This window comes from Pseudophryne corroboree, chromosome 2 (assembly GCF_028390025.1).
Source record: "Pseudophryne corroboree isolate aPseCor3 chromosome 2, aPseCor3.hap2, whole genome shotgun sequence".
NCBI lineage: Eukaryota > Metazoa > Chordata > Amphibia > Anura > Myobatrachidae > Pseudophryne > Pseudophryne corroboree.
Window position 1 is genome coordinate 927,292,058 of NC_086445.1, and position 16,347 is coordinate 927,308,404.

At 47.0% G+C, this 16,347-nt stretch overlaps 1 protein-coding gene across 3 annotated transcripts in view; it reads left to right on the forward strand.

The window, feature by feature from the left end:
* The window catches only part of HSF5 (heat shock transcription factor 5), a 96,905-nt gene that overhangs the window by 39,878 nt on the left and 40,680 nt on the right, over positions 1-16,347 (forward strand). The gene's annotated exons all lie outside the window — the stretch shown is intronic.

The window sequence follows — 16,347 nt, forward strand, 5'->3', positions numbered from 1 at the left end:
GAATTCTTTGGAAAAGCTTGGGAGACTCCGGATAAGAGACCGCAGATCCCCAAAAGAATTTATATGGCATACCCTTTCCCTAAGCAGGACAGGGAGATTTGGGAATCACCCCCCACTGTGGACAAAGCCCTGACGCGCTTGTCCAAGAAAGTGGCGCTACCGTCTCCTGACACAGCAGCCCTTAAGGACCCTGCAGATCGCAGGCAAGAAACTACCTTAAAGTGTATTTCTCTAACGTCCTAGTGGATGCTGGGGACTCCGTAAGGACCATGGGGAATAGACGGGCTCCGCAGGAGACAGGGCACTTTAAGAAAGAATTAGGAATACTGGTGTGCACTGGCTCCTCCCTCTATGTCCCTCCTCCAGACCTCAGTTAGAATCTGTGCCCGGACGAGCTGGGTGCACTTTAGTGAGCTCTCCTGAGCTTGCTAATAAGAAAGTATTTTGTTAGGATTTTTTATTTTCAGAGAGATCTGCTGGCAACAGGCTCTCTGCTACGTGGGACTGAGGGGAGAGAAGCAGACCTACTAACTGCGGATAGGTCATGCTTCTTAGGCTACTGGACACCATTAGCTCCAGAGGAATCGAACACAGGAACGCACCCTTGGTCGTCCGATCCCGGAGCCGCGCCGCCGCCCCCCTCGCCGAGCCAGAAGCCGGCGTGTGAAGCAAGAAGACGTCAAAAGCGGCGGCAGAAGACTCCAGTCTTCATATGAGGTAGCGCACAGCACTGTGCGCCATTGCTCCCACATTACACCCACACACTCCGGTCACTAGGGTGCAGGGCGCAGGGGGGGGCGCCCTGGGCAGCAATTAGAGACCTCTTGGCAAAGTGGGCATATATACAGTTGGGCACTGTATATATGCATGAGCCCCCGCCATTATTTTACACAAAATCGCGGGACAGAAGCCCACTGCTGAGGGGGCGGGGCTTCTTCCTCAGCACTCACCAGCGCCATTTTCTCTCCACAGCTCCGCTGAGAGGAAGCTCCCCAGGCTCTCCCCTGCAGAAGCACGATAGAAGAGGGTGAAAAGAGAGGGGGGGCACATAAATTTGGCGTAAAAACAATATATACAGCAGCTACTGGGTTAACACTACGTTACTGTGTGATTCCTGGGTCATATAGCGCTGGGGTGTGTGCTGGCATACTCTCTCTCTGTCTCTCCAAAGGGCCTTGTGGGGGAACTGTCTTCAAATAGAGCATCCCCTGTGTGTGTGGTGTGTCGGTACGTGTGTGTCGACATGTCTGAGGTAAAAGGCTCCCCTAAGGAGGAGATGGAGCTAATATTTGTGTGAGAGGGTGTCTCCGTCGACAATGCCGACACCTGTTTGGATATGTGTAAGTGCTAAGGTGAATTTATTGCTCAAAAGATTAGAGAACAGACAGGAAATCTACCCATGTCTGTCCCTATGGCGCAGAGACCTTGAGAGTCTCACAATGCTCACTATCCAAAATAATAGACACTGATATCGACACGGAGTTTGACTCCAGTGTCGACTACGATAATGCAAAGTTACAGCCAAAATGGCAGAAAAGTAATCAATATATGATTATTGTAATAAAGATGATTTGCATATCACTGATGACTCATCTGTCCCTGACACAAGGGTACACATTTTAAGGGGAAGAAAGCTGAGGTAAATTTCCCTCCTCTCATGAGGAAAAAGAGCGGGAATCTCCAGACAAGAGACTGCAGCTTCCCACAAAGAATTCTCAGGCAGTATCCTTTCCCCACTAGGGCCAGGATGTGATGGGAATCTTCCCCTAGGGTGTCACGTTTGCCCAAAAGGTAGCCCTAGCTATTCTCAGGGATCCTGCAGATAGCGTGCACATTTTGGTACACTATTCAGACCGGCGATTGTGTCGGCATAGGTTTATAGCGCTGTGGCGGCGTGGACAGGTACCTTATCAGCAGAAATTGAGACCCTAGTATGTATATATATATATATATGTGTATATATATATATATATATATATATATATTAAAGATGCTGTCTTAAGAGATATATATCATAAAACATGCCCATAGAGACATGAGTATACTGGGTCCCAGAGGCAAAGCTATGTCGATTTCTGCTTGACGTATCCTGTAGAATATGCAATGGACAGATGATGCCAACTTAAGTGGCATATGGAAGGCTGAGGATTGTGTGGAGAAAGGTTCTCGGACTTGGTCTCCACAGCTATAGCTGGTAATTCTGATTTCTCTGACGTCCTAGTGGATGCTGGGAACTCCGTAAGGACCATGGGGAATAGACGGGCTCCGCAGGAGACTGGGCACTCTAAAAAAAGATTAGGTACTATCTGGTGTGCACTGGCTCCTCCCTCTATGCCCCTCCTCCAGACCTCAGTTAGAATCTGTGCCCGGCCAGAGCTGGGTGCTCCTAGTGGGCTCTCCTGAGCTTACTAGAAAAGAAAGTATTTTTAGGTTTTTTATTTTCAGTGAGTTTCTGCTGGCAACAGACTCACTGCTACGTGGGACTAAGGGGAGAGAAGCAAACCTACCTGCTTGCAGCTAGCTTGTGCTTCTTAGGCTACTGGACACCATTAGCTCCAGAGGGTTCGAACACAGGCACCTGTCCTCGATCGTCCGTTCCCGGAGCCGTGCCGCCTTCCCCGGAGCAGAGCCAGAAGAACAGAAGCTGGAAGACGTCAAAATCGGCGGCTGAAGACTCCTGTCTTCATTAAGGTAGCGCACAGCACCGCAGCTGTGCGCCATTGCTCCCAGCACACTTACACACTCTGGTCACTGTAGGGTGCAGGGCGCTGGGGGGGGGGGGGGGGGGGCGCCCTGGGCTGCAATTGAGATACCTTTGGCACAAAATCATACATATATACAGTCTAGCACTGTATATATGTAAAAACCCCCGCCATTATTATACACTGAAAGCGGGACAGAAGCCCGCCACTGAGGAGGCGGGGCCTTCTTCCTCAGCACACCAGCGCCATTTTCCCTTCACAGCTCCGCTGGAAGCACGCTCCCCAGGCTCTCCCCTGCAGTATCCAGGTACAAGACGGGTTAAAAAGAAAGGGGGGGGCACATAAATTTAGGCGCAAATCGATACAGACAAGCAGCTATTGGGAAAATCACTTATTAGCAGTGTAAATCCCTGTGTTATATAGCGCTGTGGTGTGTGCTGGCATACTCTCTCTCTCTGTCTCCCCAAAGGACTTTGTGGGGTCCTGTCTTCAGTCTGAGCATTCCCTGTGTGTGTGCGGTGTGTCGGTACGGCTGGGTCGACATGTTTGATGAGGAAGGTTACGTGGATGCGGAGCTAGGGCAGATAAGTGTGGTATCGCCCCCGTCGGGGCCGACACCAGATTGGATGGATATGTGAAAGGTCTTAAATGACAATGTAAACTCCTTACATAAAAGGTTTGATGACGCTGCAGCCTTGGGACAGCCGGGGTCTCAGCCCGCCCCTGCCCAGGCGACTCAGAAACCGTCTGGGGCTCATAAACGCCCTCTAGCTCAGATGGTTGACACTGATGCTGACACGGAATCCGACTCCAGTGTCGACGATGATGAGGCACATTTACAGTCTAAAATGACTAAGGCCATCCGATACATGATTTTCTCTAACGTCCTAGTGGATGCTGGGGACTCCGTCAGGACCATGGGGAATAGCGGGCTCCGCAGGAGACAGGGCACATCTAAAAAGCTTTTTAGGTCACATGGTGTGTACTGGCTCCTCCCCCTATGACCCTCCTCCAAGCCTCAGTTAGGTTTTTGTGCCCGTCCGAGAGGGTGCAATCTAGGTGGCTCTCTTAAAGAGCTAGTTAGAAAAGTTTTTTTTTAGGTTTCTAATCAGTGTCTCCTGCTGGCGACAGGAGCACTGCAACGAGGGACTTAGGGGAGAGACTTGCAACTCACCTGCCTGCAGGAGGATTGAAGTCTTAGGCTACTGGACACTGAGCTCCAGAGGGAGTCGGAACACAGGTCAGCCTGGGGTTCGTCCCGGAGCCGCGCCGCCGATCCCCCTTACAGACGCTGAAGAACGGCAGAACGGAGGTCCGGAAACAGGCGGCAGAAGACTTCAGTCTTCATAGAGGTAGCGCACAGCACTGCAGCTGTGCGCCATTGTTGCTACACGGCTCACGGATCTCGGTCACGGAGGGTGCAGGGCGCTGCTGGGGGCGCCCTGGGCAGCAATATAGAGTACCTTAGAGGCAAATAAATACATCACATATAGCCATTAAGGCTATATGTATGTATTTAACCCAGGCCAGTTTTCCTAATAACCGGGAGAAAAGCCCGCCGTGAAAGGGGCGGAGCTTATTCTCCTCAGCACTCAGCGCCATTTTCCTGACCAGCTCCGCTGGTGAGGAAGGCTCCCACTCTCCCCTGCACTACAGAAACAGGGTTAAAGAGAAGGGGGGCATAAATTGGCGATATAATTATATATTAAGAGCCCATATATAGAAACAACACCTTCTAGGGTTGTTATATACATTATGGCGCTTTTGGTGTGTGCTGGCAAACTCTCCCTCTGTCTCCCCAAAGGGCTAGTGGGTCCTGTCCTCTATCAGAGCATTCCCTGTATGTGTGTGCTGTAGGTCGGTACGTGTGTGTCGACATGTATGAGGAAAATGTTGGTGAGGAGACGGAGAAAATTGCCTGTAATGGTGATGTCACTCTCTAGGGAGTCGACACCAGAATGGATGGCTTACTTATGGAATTACGTGATAATGTCAACACGCTGCAAGCCGGTTGACGACATGAGACAGCCGGCGGACAAATTAGTATCGGTCCAGGCGTCTCAGACACCGTCAGGGGCTTGTAAAAACGCCCATTTACATCAGTCGGTCGACAGACACTGACACGGACACTGACCCCAGTGTCGACGGTGAAGAAACAAACGTATTTTTCCTTTAGGGCCACAAGTTACATGTTAAGGGCAATGAAGGAGGTGTTACGTATTTCTGATACCACAAGTACCACAAATAAGGGTATTTTGTAGGGTGGGAAAAAACTACTTGTAGTTTTGCCTAAATCAGATAAATTAAATGAAGTGTGTGATGATACGTGGGGTTCCTCCGACAGAAAGTTATGGGCGGTATACCCTTTTTCCCGCCAGTAGTAAGGGCGAGTTGGAAAACACACCTTAGGGTGGACAAGGCGCTCACACGCTTATAAAAAACATGGCGTTACCGTTTCCAGATACGGCCGCCCTCAAGGAGCCAGCTGATAGGAAGCTGGAAAATATCATAACAGTATATACACACATACTGGTGTTATACTACGACCAGCAATCGCCTCAGCCTGGATGTGCAGCGCTGAGGGGGCTTGGTCGGATTTCCTGACTGAAAATTTTGATACCCTTGACAGGGACAGGATTTTATTGTCTATAGAGCATTTTAAGGATGCATTTCTATATATGTGTGATGCGCAGAGGCATATTTGCATTCTGGCATCAAGAGTAAATGTGATGTACATATCTGCCAGACGAAGACACGACAGTGGTCAGGTGAGGCAGATTCCAGACGGCATATGGAAGTATTGCCGTATAAAGGGGCGGTCCATTGGACCTGGTGGCTATGGCAACAGCTGAAAAATCCACCTTTTGTTACCCCGAGTCACATATTGGCAGAAAAGGACACAGTCTTTTCAGTCTCAGTCCTTTCGTCCCCATACGGGCAGGCGGGCGAAGGCCAGTCATATCTGCCCAGGGGGAGAGGAAAGGGAAGAAGACTGCAGCAAGCAGCTCATTCCCAGGAGCAGAAGCTCCTCACGGCTTCTGCCAAGTCCGCAGCATAACGCTGGGGCCGTACAAGCGGACTCAGGTGCGGTAGGGGGTCATCTCAAGAGTTTCAGCAACACTCGCAAGGGAACTCCGGGATCCCAGGTGTACATTGGAAATTCGAGACGTCTCCCCCTCACACAATTCACAGGCTGTATTCCCAGCAGGTGATAATCAAAGTACCCTTCTTACAACAAGGAAGGGGGTAGTATTCCACACTATATTGTGGTACTGAAGCCAACCGGCTCGGTGAGATCTGAAATATTTGAACACTTACATACAAGCGTTCAAATCAAGATGGAGTCACTCGGAGCAGTGATAGCGAACCAGGAAGAAGGGGACGATATGATGTCACTGGATATCAGGGACGTTTACCTACAGGTCCAAATTTGCCCTTCTCACCAAGGTGACAATGCTAAATTCCCTTGTCGTATAAACAACCCTTTATGAAGCTAAGAACACTGTACGCTGTTTACTTAAGAAGTACCGTAATGGTACGCTAGTTGCGTAACGATCGCTCAGCCGTAGGCGAGACGCTCAAGCGTCACGTTCGCTCACGGCCCAGCGATCACAGGACACGTTATTGGCTATGACTAGAGTAATGATTCGCTATGGCGTAGCGGACGCTCGAGACCACGAGGAGATCACCAGCGGCGCAGACGCTCACAACGCTATACCTTTATGTCTAAACCTTATACCAATGAAATACACGGAATACCTTAATGTGAATACAGGGTGTAAGTGCAACCTTGTGTAACCTGACTAACTACAAAGCTGCTTGAGCGTCACCGACGCTCAAGTGAACACTTAACACTATAGAAAATACACAGATACTGGTTTAGGTTCCAAAGCCTATTAACTGTATTATATCTAGTATACTTGTAAAAAGGGGATAACAGTACAAATGATACACTACAATATAACAGAGACTTCCTAACCACAGAACTAAACAATACTATCTAATACAATACAATACTAGTCTAGGGGAGATACGAGAGAGAGAGAGAAGGGAAAGAGAGAGAGGGAGACGGAGAGAGATGAGAGAAATTGGCTCACAGAAAGACAATGATAACGGAGAGAAACTTACGCACAAGGGTAAACGATCGCATGCGCCTGGACATCCAGCACCCGATTTTCAGCAATGAGAACCGTTGAAGAGTGAGAGCTGGATGTGGTCGGCCTGCCTATTTATGCCCCACACACAATGCAATCCTACAGTCCCTACAATCCCATTGTCCATTGGACGTCGGAATTCGGCCCTGCATCATAACAAAAGGTCATAGGTTGATTCATACAGGTGGGCTGTGACGATTTCAAACAGCTCAGGTGGGTGGGGAACTAGGTTTCCCGCCGCATACCTGAGTATGAGTAAATAGTAGAAATGGACATAAACTTCTTATGTCCATAACTATTCGCACGAGCGATTAATACGCTCCAAACCAACACCGGAATATTGCTAATTAAATACTCTTCCGATGGGTACCAAACACTGCTGTATGATTCCTGTTAGACCCTTCGTACGATACAAAGAGGGATTCCTTAGCTCAGGGACCTTCTATATTAACCAAACTTTCAGAAACTATCAAAGGGACCATGATCTATAAACTACATTAATTGTGAAAATATGTAACGAATGAGTCGCACGCTACGACTACATAAACTCTACCGTAAATACGCATACCGCGCCTGCGAGTGCACGCTATTGCGGGTATGCGCCTTCACGGGAGAGCGTACGCATGCGCAGCACGGACCAGTGTGCGGTGCAAATATGGCAACGTGCATAGAGACATTTTTCTGACTTTGACAGTCCACCCTTTGGCAGTCAATAATAACTGCCACAAAACATTTAAGGAGAAAAATGCAAGTCAGGGGTTAATTGATTTCCATGGTTGGGTAAGGGAGGAGAGAGGAGAAGGTGTGAAGAGGGTATGACCTAGTGAGATAGCAGAAGCATGTGTGTATGAATCCATGTTTGGGGGGTCATGTATCATCGTGCCGTACGTGTTGTACATCAAGCTTCGAGGTATTGCGAAGTATACATTTGAATTCCTTCTTATCCTGTGGTACAGGTCTGTGGATGGGCTGTCAAACTTTACCGAGCTCTTTTCGGATTTTGAACAAAATGGGGAGCACATTTTAGTTGATGATACATGAATGGGGGAGGTATGTGGTTGCTGATATCTGTGCCTGTATTCCCTATCGTCTATGTGTGTCATTACCTGAGGGTTGTAGAGATGAAGATAAAGAACACTTATGAAAAATGCAATGATATTCTATGTCAGGGAAATGTACATCTGTCGTCGAAGTTGTGTTCGGTATCTGTTGAGAGTCGTCTTCTTTGCGCTGTATTGCTCCTTGGGCATGAGCAAATAGCTTTGTCTGAGCCATTAGATTTACAAAAAAAGTTGGGCTAGCGTGAGTTTAAAAGTACTAGGGAAACTGGGGATCCATGGCAAAGTTCATCAAGTGTCCATATTTAAAGTTGTCAAATCTTCTTCTTTGGTCAATCCGTTGTCTGTATACATCTCGTCTCGTCAGCTTCCTCGTCCAAGGGGGTCTTTGTATCTTGGAGAAAAGCAGAAAAAACAGGTGAAAGAAACGGACCGTATAATCGCATTTTCATCACATCCTGGTTTCTATCATTGGGTCATAAATCAAATCCAGGTTAATTACGGTTTCCTCACTCCTCAAGCTCATCACTTTTGTACTTTGTTTGCACCTCATTAAAGCCTGCCCGCATCTAAATATCAATCCAATCGATATAACGACACCCAAGATACATAGTAGAAACTTTCCAACATCCATTATGACTCCTTGAGCCCAGTCCCCCAAACCGGAGAACCAATTTCGCGGGTTCAACCATGACACCCAACCAGTCAGCTCATTACCTACAGCAGCAAGGGTGAGATTGTGTTTTCGACGAAATTCCCACTTCAATTGGAGAATATCATCCATCTTTTGGTCTATGACCTCTACCGGATCCTCGGTGCTATTTGTGATATACGTGCAACACTTTATGCCGTACTGTGTTGCCAATGTAACACAATATCCGCCTGTTACTGCTGTAAGATAATTAAGAACCATCCTATGCTGAACTAGTTCTGTTTTGTAAGCTTGAAGTTCTCTTCCAGTGTATCTAAACGTGTCATCATACATTTCAGTGATATTATCTAACAAATTGGCGAGTGCGGAAATGTATCTATAATTCATCACTCCCCGAGCGGTACGAGTGAAATCTAACGCTACCAGGACCTGAATCCCGGTGGATTCATGGATAAGATCAGAGGCCGGATGCTCTAACCTTTCTGACAGTTGTCTTTTAACTCGGTGCTCGTAATGAGTGTGAGTATAAGGAGCTTGGGCACCACGGTGTATGTCCTTCATTTTGTCATGTGTTACAGTCATCACTTCAGGCAATACTTTTCCAATATAACACAATCCTTCAGAGTTTGGGGCAAGCCACTTGTACATATGCATCATCGGGGAGAACATATGGGACGGAGAAGGACATGACCATGTTACAAATCTTCCAGGTGAAATCTCCTGACCCTAATTCTTCCATCTGCCTAATGCACGTATCAGTTTGTACGATATGTGCACAGTATCCTGGTGATACCTCTCCAACTCTAGTAATCCTATTTCCTAAGGTATATCGATACCGAAAAGATTTTCCTCTACTGGCTATGTGGCGTACCAGCTCTGTATCTGTAGGCATTCTATCTGCTCTGTGTGAAAAGGTCATGGTAAGGTTGCTCCATGACACTTCCCAATTTCCCGGTTTTCTGGGATTGGAGATATTGAAACATAAGAGGGACCTATCCACATGGTATTGGTGGAGCTTCAAACTAGGAGGGCTGGAGATATTAAACCTCCGGTCCACCGGTCTCCCACCACTTAGCTCAAGTACCTCCCCTAACGTTAAAGGAAATGGTACTAGCCCTGATTTGCTGTGACCCTGAGGTACTTGAGAGCATACCCAACAATCTGTTTGGTTTAACACGTTACCCACTAAGGAGTGATAGTCACTCAATGGATGCCGGTCTATATGGATATTAAAACTAGATTGGCATTTCTTTATGCATCCATCTTCAACCAGATTATCACAGAGCCTACAGATACAATTTTCTTCAGCTAACAATCCATCACAATTTCTTCTATCGGATCGTTTTCTGATACTCGCCTTTGCTTGTTGGTTTGGTTGATCTTGGAAAACTACGCCTCCATCATCATAATCGGAACCCATTCCAGAACCTCTCTCGACCTCTATGGTACTCTCGCCGGAACAGACTGCTCTGGTCAACATCATGGTTAACATCAAAATCCGGATCACAGTCTCTTGGGGCAAGTCCATCTTTGAGGAGGAAATAGAGAAGAATGAGAAGGGGGAAAAAGAAATTTCAAGGAAGAGGGGATGGGAAGTGGGGAAAAACAATAAAAGGGAGAAGGGAGTCGACAACTGCTTTCGGTCTTCAAGGCTCAGGTGCCGCCTCAGTCCTCCTGGAACAGACACTCCAGTGATACAACCTCTACCGTCTGTTCCTTATCACGGGACTTCTCTGGATCAGCAACCTTTTTGCAGTGGGATGAATGGACCCAAGTCTCTCTCTCAGCCACCTTCAATGCTGTGGTGCTAGTCAATAAGACCTGGTATGGTCCTTCCCATCTATCAATAAGACAACCTGAGCGTAGAAAATTTCGTATCATTACATAATCCCCAGGTTCAATGTCATGACAATTACTATCTGGTAAATCAGGAATCATCAACTTCAGATTATCATTTTGATTCCTCAACTGCTTACTCATGTTAATCAAGTACTTTACAGTTACTTCATTGTTACATTTCAAATCATCCTGAGGGTTAATCATGACATGCGGTTGTCGACCAAACAAGATTTCAAAAGGAGACAGATTAAGAGGGGACCTGGGAGTGGTTCTGATGCTATACAAAACAATGGGTAAAGCTTCTGGCCACGTCAATCCTGTCTCTGCCATTACTTTACTCAATTTATTTTTAATAGTGCTGTTCACTCTTTCGACCTTCGCGCTCGCCTGTGGACGGTACGGAGTGTGCAGCTTGCTATCAATTCCCATCAACTTACACATTCCTTGAAAGACATCACCTGTAAAATGGGTACCCCTATCACTTTCAATGATTCTAGGGATACCATATCTACATACAAATTCCTGCACAATTTTCTTAGCTGTAAACATAGCGGTATTTGTAGCTGCTGGGAAAGCTTCGACCCAATTCGAGAAAACATCTATACAAACAAGTACATATTTCAAATTTCGACATGGGGGTAATTGAATGAAGTCAATTTGTATTACCTGGAAAGGGCCGCCGGCAGGTGGGATATGGGATGGTTCTGTAGGTATTGCTTTTCCAATATTCTTTCTCAGACAGGTAAGGCATGACATTGCTCTTTTACTCGCATGAGAGGAGAATCCTGGGGCGCACCAGTATGCTCTTACCAATTTGCACATCCCCTCCTTGCCTAGATGAGTCAGCCCGTGAGCTGCTTCAGCCAGACATGGAAGGTATGCCCTGGGGGCCACTGGTTTACCATGTCCATCCGTCCAGAGCCCTGAGGACTCCTGGCCATATCCCTTTGCCTTCCAGACTGCTCTTTCCTGTGTGGAACACAAATTCTGCATCTCACACAACTTTTGTGTGTTGATGGTATTAAATACCATCAGTTGTGTGGTGTCTGTCTGTATGGGGGTAGCAGCTGCAAGCTTTGCGGCTTCGTCTGCTCGGCTGTTACCAAGGGATACTGGGTCTTGGCTATATGTATGTGCTTTACATTTGATAACAGCCACTCTGTCGGGTTCCTGTATCGCTGTTAGAAGCCTTTTTATGTGAGCTGCATGCGCTATCGGTGTACCAGCCGCCGTCATGAAATTTCTGAGCCGCCATAGGGCTCCGAAATCATGTACTACCCCGAAGGCGTATCTAGAATCGGTGTAGATATTGGCTGACTTACCCTTAGCCAATTCACATGCTCTGGTTAGGGCGACCAGTTCAGCAACCTGGGCTGAGTGAGGTGGGCCTAACGGTTCCGCTTCTATGGTGTCTTGGTCATCTACGACTGCGTACCCAGTACACAAGTCTCCCGAGTCTGACTGTCTATGACAACTACCGTCCGTGTAGAACGTTAGTTCTGCATCTTCCAGTGGGTTGTCACTGATGTCAGGCCTTGCGGTAAAATTTTGGGTCAAATATTCCATACAATCATGTGTATCTCCCTTTGCATTAAATCCTCCTTCCCCATCACTCTCACCTTCCACCCTTTGTGTCTGACCAGGCACACCTGGGAGAAAAGTTGCAGGATTTAATGCGCTGCATCTCCTTATGGTGATGTTTACTGGGGCCATTAATGCCAATTCCCATCTTGTAAACCTTGCTGATGAGACGTGTCTGGTTTGGGCAGAATTCAATAAGGCAGATACCGCATGCGGTGTATGGATTGTGAGGTTGTGGCCTAGCACGACATCTTCGCTTTTCGTCACTAGCAATGCTATCGCCGCAACGCTACGCAAGCATGTGGGGAGGGATCGCGCTACCGTGTCTAGCTGGGCGCTGTAGTATGCGACTGGCCTGCTGGCGTCACCGTGTTTTTGGGTTAGTACACCTGCTGCGCACCCAGCACTTTCTGTTCCGTATAGTTCAAAGGGTTTCCCATAGTCTGGCATACCTAGTGCTGGTGCCTGCGTTAGGCACTGTTTGAGTCTCTCAAATGCTGTTTCGGATTCGTCTGTATGCGAAATCCGGTCAGGTTTGTTTGAAGAGACCATTTCCTGCAAAGGTAACGCCAATATGGAAAACCCTGGGATCCAGTTACGGCAATACCCACACATTCCTAAAAACGTCCTGATCTGTTGCTGGGTTTGTGGCAGTGTCATGTCTCTAATGGCTTGGATTCTATCAGCGGTCAGGTGTCTCAGTCCTTGTGTTAGACAGTGTCCCAAATATTTTACCTTAGTTTGGCATAATTGTAACTTGTCTTTGGAAACCTTGTGACCTGTGTCTGAAAGATGAAACAGGAGCTGTTTCGTATCCTTCAGAGATGCTTCCAGTGAATCTGAACACAGTAATAAATCGTCCACATACTGTATCAATACTGATCCACTGTCTGGTTGGAAAGACTGTAAACAATCATGCAAAGCCTGAGAAAATATACTTGGACTATCTATGAAACCTTGGGGTAGCCGAGTCCACGTGTATTGGACTCCTCTGTATGTGAATGCAAACAAATATTGGCTGTCAGGGTGCAGAGGTACCGAAAAGAAAGCGGAGCAGAGGTCAATAACAGTGAAAAATTTGGCAGTGGGAGGAATTTGCATTAGGATGACAGCTGGATTAGGCACTACGGGGAACTGACTTTCAACTATTTTGTTAATCCCCCTTAGATCCTGCACTAGCCTGTAACCCCTCCCCCCACTCTTTTTAACAGGGAAGATGGGACTATTGGCTGTGCTGGACGTTCTTACCAGAATGCCCTGTTGCAGCAAGCGTTCTATTACTGGGAAAACTCCTAACTCCACCTCTGGCTTCAGAGGATACTGTGGGATTTTTGGAGCTATCCTACCATCTTTTACTTGTACAACTACTGGAGCTACGTTTGCCATTAATCCAGTGTCCTGTCCATCTTTTGTCCAAAGTGACTCTGGTATCTGAGATGTCATCTCTTCTACTTGGGATGGATTCCTATTTGTCATAATGGAATGTGACATTAATTTTGATGGGGAGTCTAACATGTCTCGTACCTCCTGAGCGTGATTCTCAGGAATGTCCAAGAATACACCTTCAGGAGTACAATAAATGACGCAACCCATTTTACATAGTAAGTCTCTCCCCAGGAGATTAGTTGGTGCCGATGCAGCCAGCAAAAAGGAATGCTTGGTATGCAAAGGCCCTATTGTAATCTCGGCTGGTTTGCTAACAGGGTAGTGCTGGACTACTCCTGTTACTCCCATGGCTGGAATTGTCCTACCAGTGGTTCTCATGCCCACTGTCGAATTTATCACTGACTTGGCCGCCCCTGTGTCTACAAGAAAGTTTAAAGTTTTACCAGCTACATTGATTGCAATCTCTGGTTCGCTTCCAAGACTGGCAATCAATTTAACTGGCTGCAGATTACAGGTGTGGCCACACCCCTATTGGGTATGCTGACCTCCCTGAATCCCATTGGCAGCAACTACTTGTGGGGGAGTTAGCTGGGAACTACCAGAGGCCTGCCAGTCTCTGTTCGGGGGATATCTTTTTGTTTCCCCTGTATGTGGCTCAAAACTCCGCCTCTGTGGACCCTGCTCCCAATGTCGTGTGTTGTGTTGTTGTCTAGGGGGTTGAAAAGATCTTTGTACATTCTTTGTTCTACATTCTCGTGCAAAGTGTCCCGGTCTGTTACAAGAAAAACATGTTATTACACTTGCCTTACCCACAGGATTCGGTGGTACATACGCAGGCTGCCTTGTGGTCAGCGCCTGTATACTTACGGACATCAACTTATCACTTTGCGACTCCCTGTGTCTAGTGATGTTTTTGTCGTGATCAACAGCAGCCTCTCTCAAGGTGGACACTGACAGACCTCGCCAACATGGTTGTGTGGTCTGTACCCTAGCTTTTAATGTTTCTTTCAAACCATCCATCAGTACAGATACTGCTACTTCTCGATGGTTTGGGTTGGTCTTAATGTCTTCTATACCAGTGTATTTTGCCATTTCTGATAGTGCCCGGTGGAAATATTCTGCTGCCGTTTCGGACTCCTTTTGCTTAATGGAAAATATTTTATTCCATTTAACAACGGCTGGGAAATACTCCTTTAGCTGTAAATTTATCCTTTTTACATTATCCTGGTCGTACACATCTGTAAGCGGTACATCTTTATCTAGTCCACAATCAGCCAAGAATTTAACTGAGTCGACATTGGAAGGTAAGCAAGCTCTTAGCACTATCTGCCAATCCTTATTATTGGGCTCTAAAGTGTTTCCTAGATCCCTGATGTATTTTTGGCTTGCCACTAAATCTTTTCTGGGGTCTGGGAATTCAGACACTATGGTCCTCAATTCCATTCTAGTGAACGGGCAATACATGGCAATGTTCCTGACGGGTGTGGCTCCTGATGCATCTGTTTTCCCATTGGGAACTACTATCACCTTTACAGGAGCAATTCTAACAGCCTCATTCTGCGTAGATTCTACAACTTGTGGTACAATTGTTTCAGTGTAATGCATGGTGCCGTACTTACCCGTTGACACGACCTCACCTATCCCTCCGCTAGGGGCCTTAACTAATCTCGTGGGTGGTGCAGTTCCTACTGTGGTTTCTGATATGGTGGCCGCTAGAGAGAGCGCTGAAATTGTTGCCGAATCTTCTTCTTGATCACACTCCTGAGGAAGGTTCAAAACAGGGTACATCTTGCACGGGTTAATACTTGCATGAGTTATTTGGTTAACATCATTAACATTTACAGGGTTACTAAGAGTTTGTGTTTTACAACCCAGTGCGTTTCTCTCCGTAATCAGCTTCTCTCCTGCAATGTATGGTGGAGGTGGAGCTGTGGCTATCAGCTTCCTGACTGCCCCAGATCCCGCCGCCAGAGCCAAACCTCTCTGTATCTCACCTTCCTGGTGCCATAACTGTAAGTAATCATGATGCTGAATTCGTCTCTTTGTTGATTTTACGAGACATATCCTCCTCCTTAAATTTTGTAACACGTCTGGACTGAAGCTACCTATTCTTGGGAATTTGTCCCTGTCTTGTACAGTCATTCTCTCCCATTCATCACATAAAGATTCGGTGTGACTTCCATATTTTTCACACATTACATATCGTGCCGACCCAACTGGTCGGTTCACAGAATCAACCTGAACCAGGGTTGATCGCCCCCTACCTGAGCAACTGGCCCCCATAGTCTGCAGGTGTTGCTTAGTCCTCCTTGGATTTCTGTATCAAGGTTTTCAGCAAGCCTTTACAGACAACCAAATTACTCCACAGTAGGCCGGCGGTGGCGGTTTACCGAGTACCCCACTCACTCGCCCACCTCGACCAATACGACCTGATCACACCGATATGGTGCTGGCGTACTCGATACAGGGCCCCTATGGAACCTTCAGTTTACTGGAACATATGAGGGTTACCCGCAGGACACTTACTCTTTCCAGTAAAGGTGGGGTTGTTAGATAGTTCCTGAGTGACCAGCGAACTTCCCTTCCAAAAATAAAAAATTACACAAATCACGTCAGAATGTACAGATAGCGTTTGTGACCACTTTACTCTAATGGTATTAGGTCAGATTACTAACTACTGCACACAATTACGTGTGGTCCAATCGTTCAGTACATAAGCACTACTTGTTATGTACTGAAAGATCAATGGAATCGATGTTTCCGGCCGCGATTCCTTCAGCAAGAGCTTATGGCCTATATGGGTTCTGCACCAACACCCCAGGCGTTGTGCCACTGGACTTTTATAGCGGACCTCTTTAGTACCTTACGACCTCCTGGTCTGTTACCTTCTGTTAATGACCTCCTGGTCTTGTTACCTTATGGTCCGCTATACTCTAATGCTCAAATATTATTTAACCAGGGATGCCTCCCTAGCC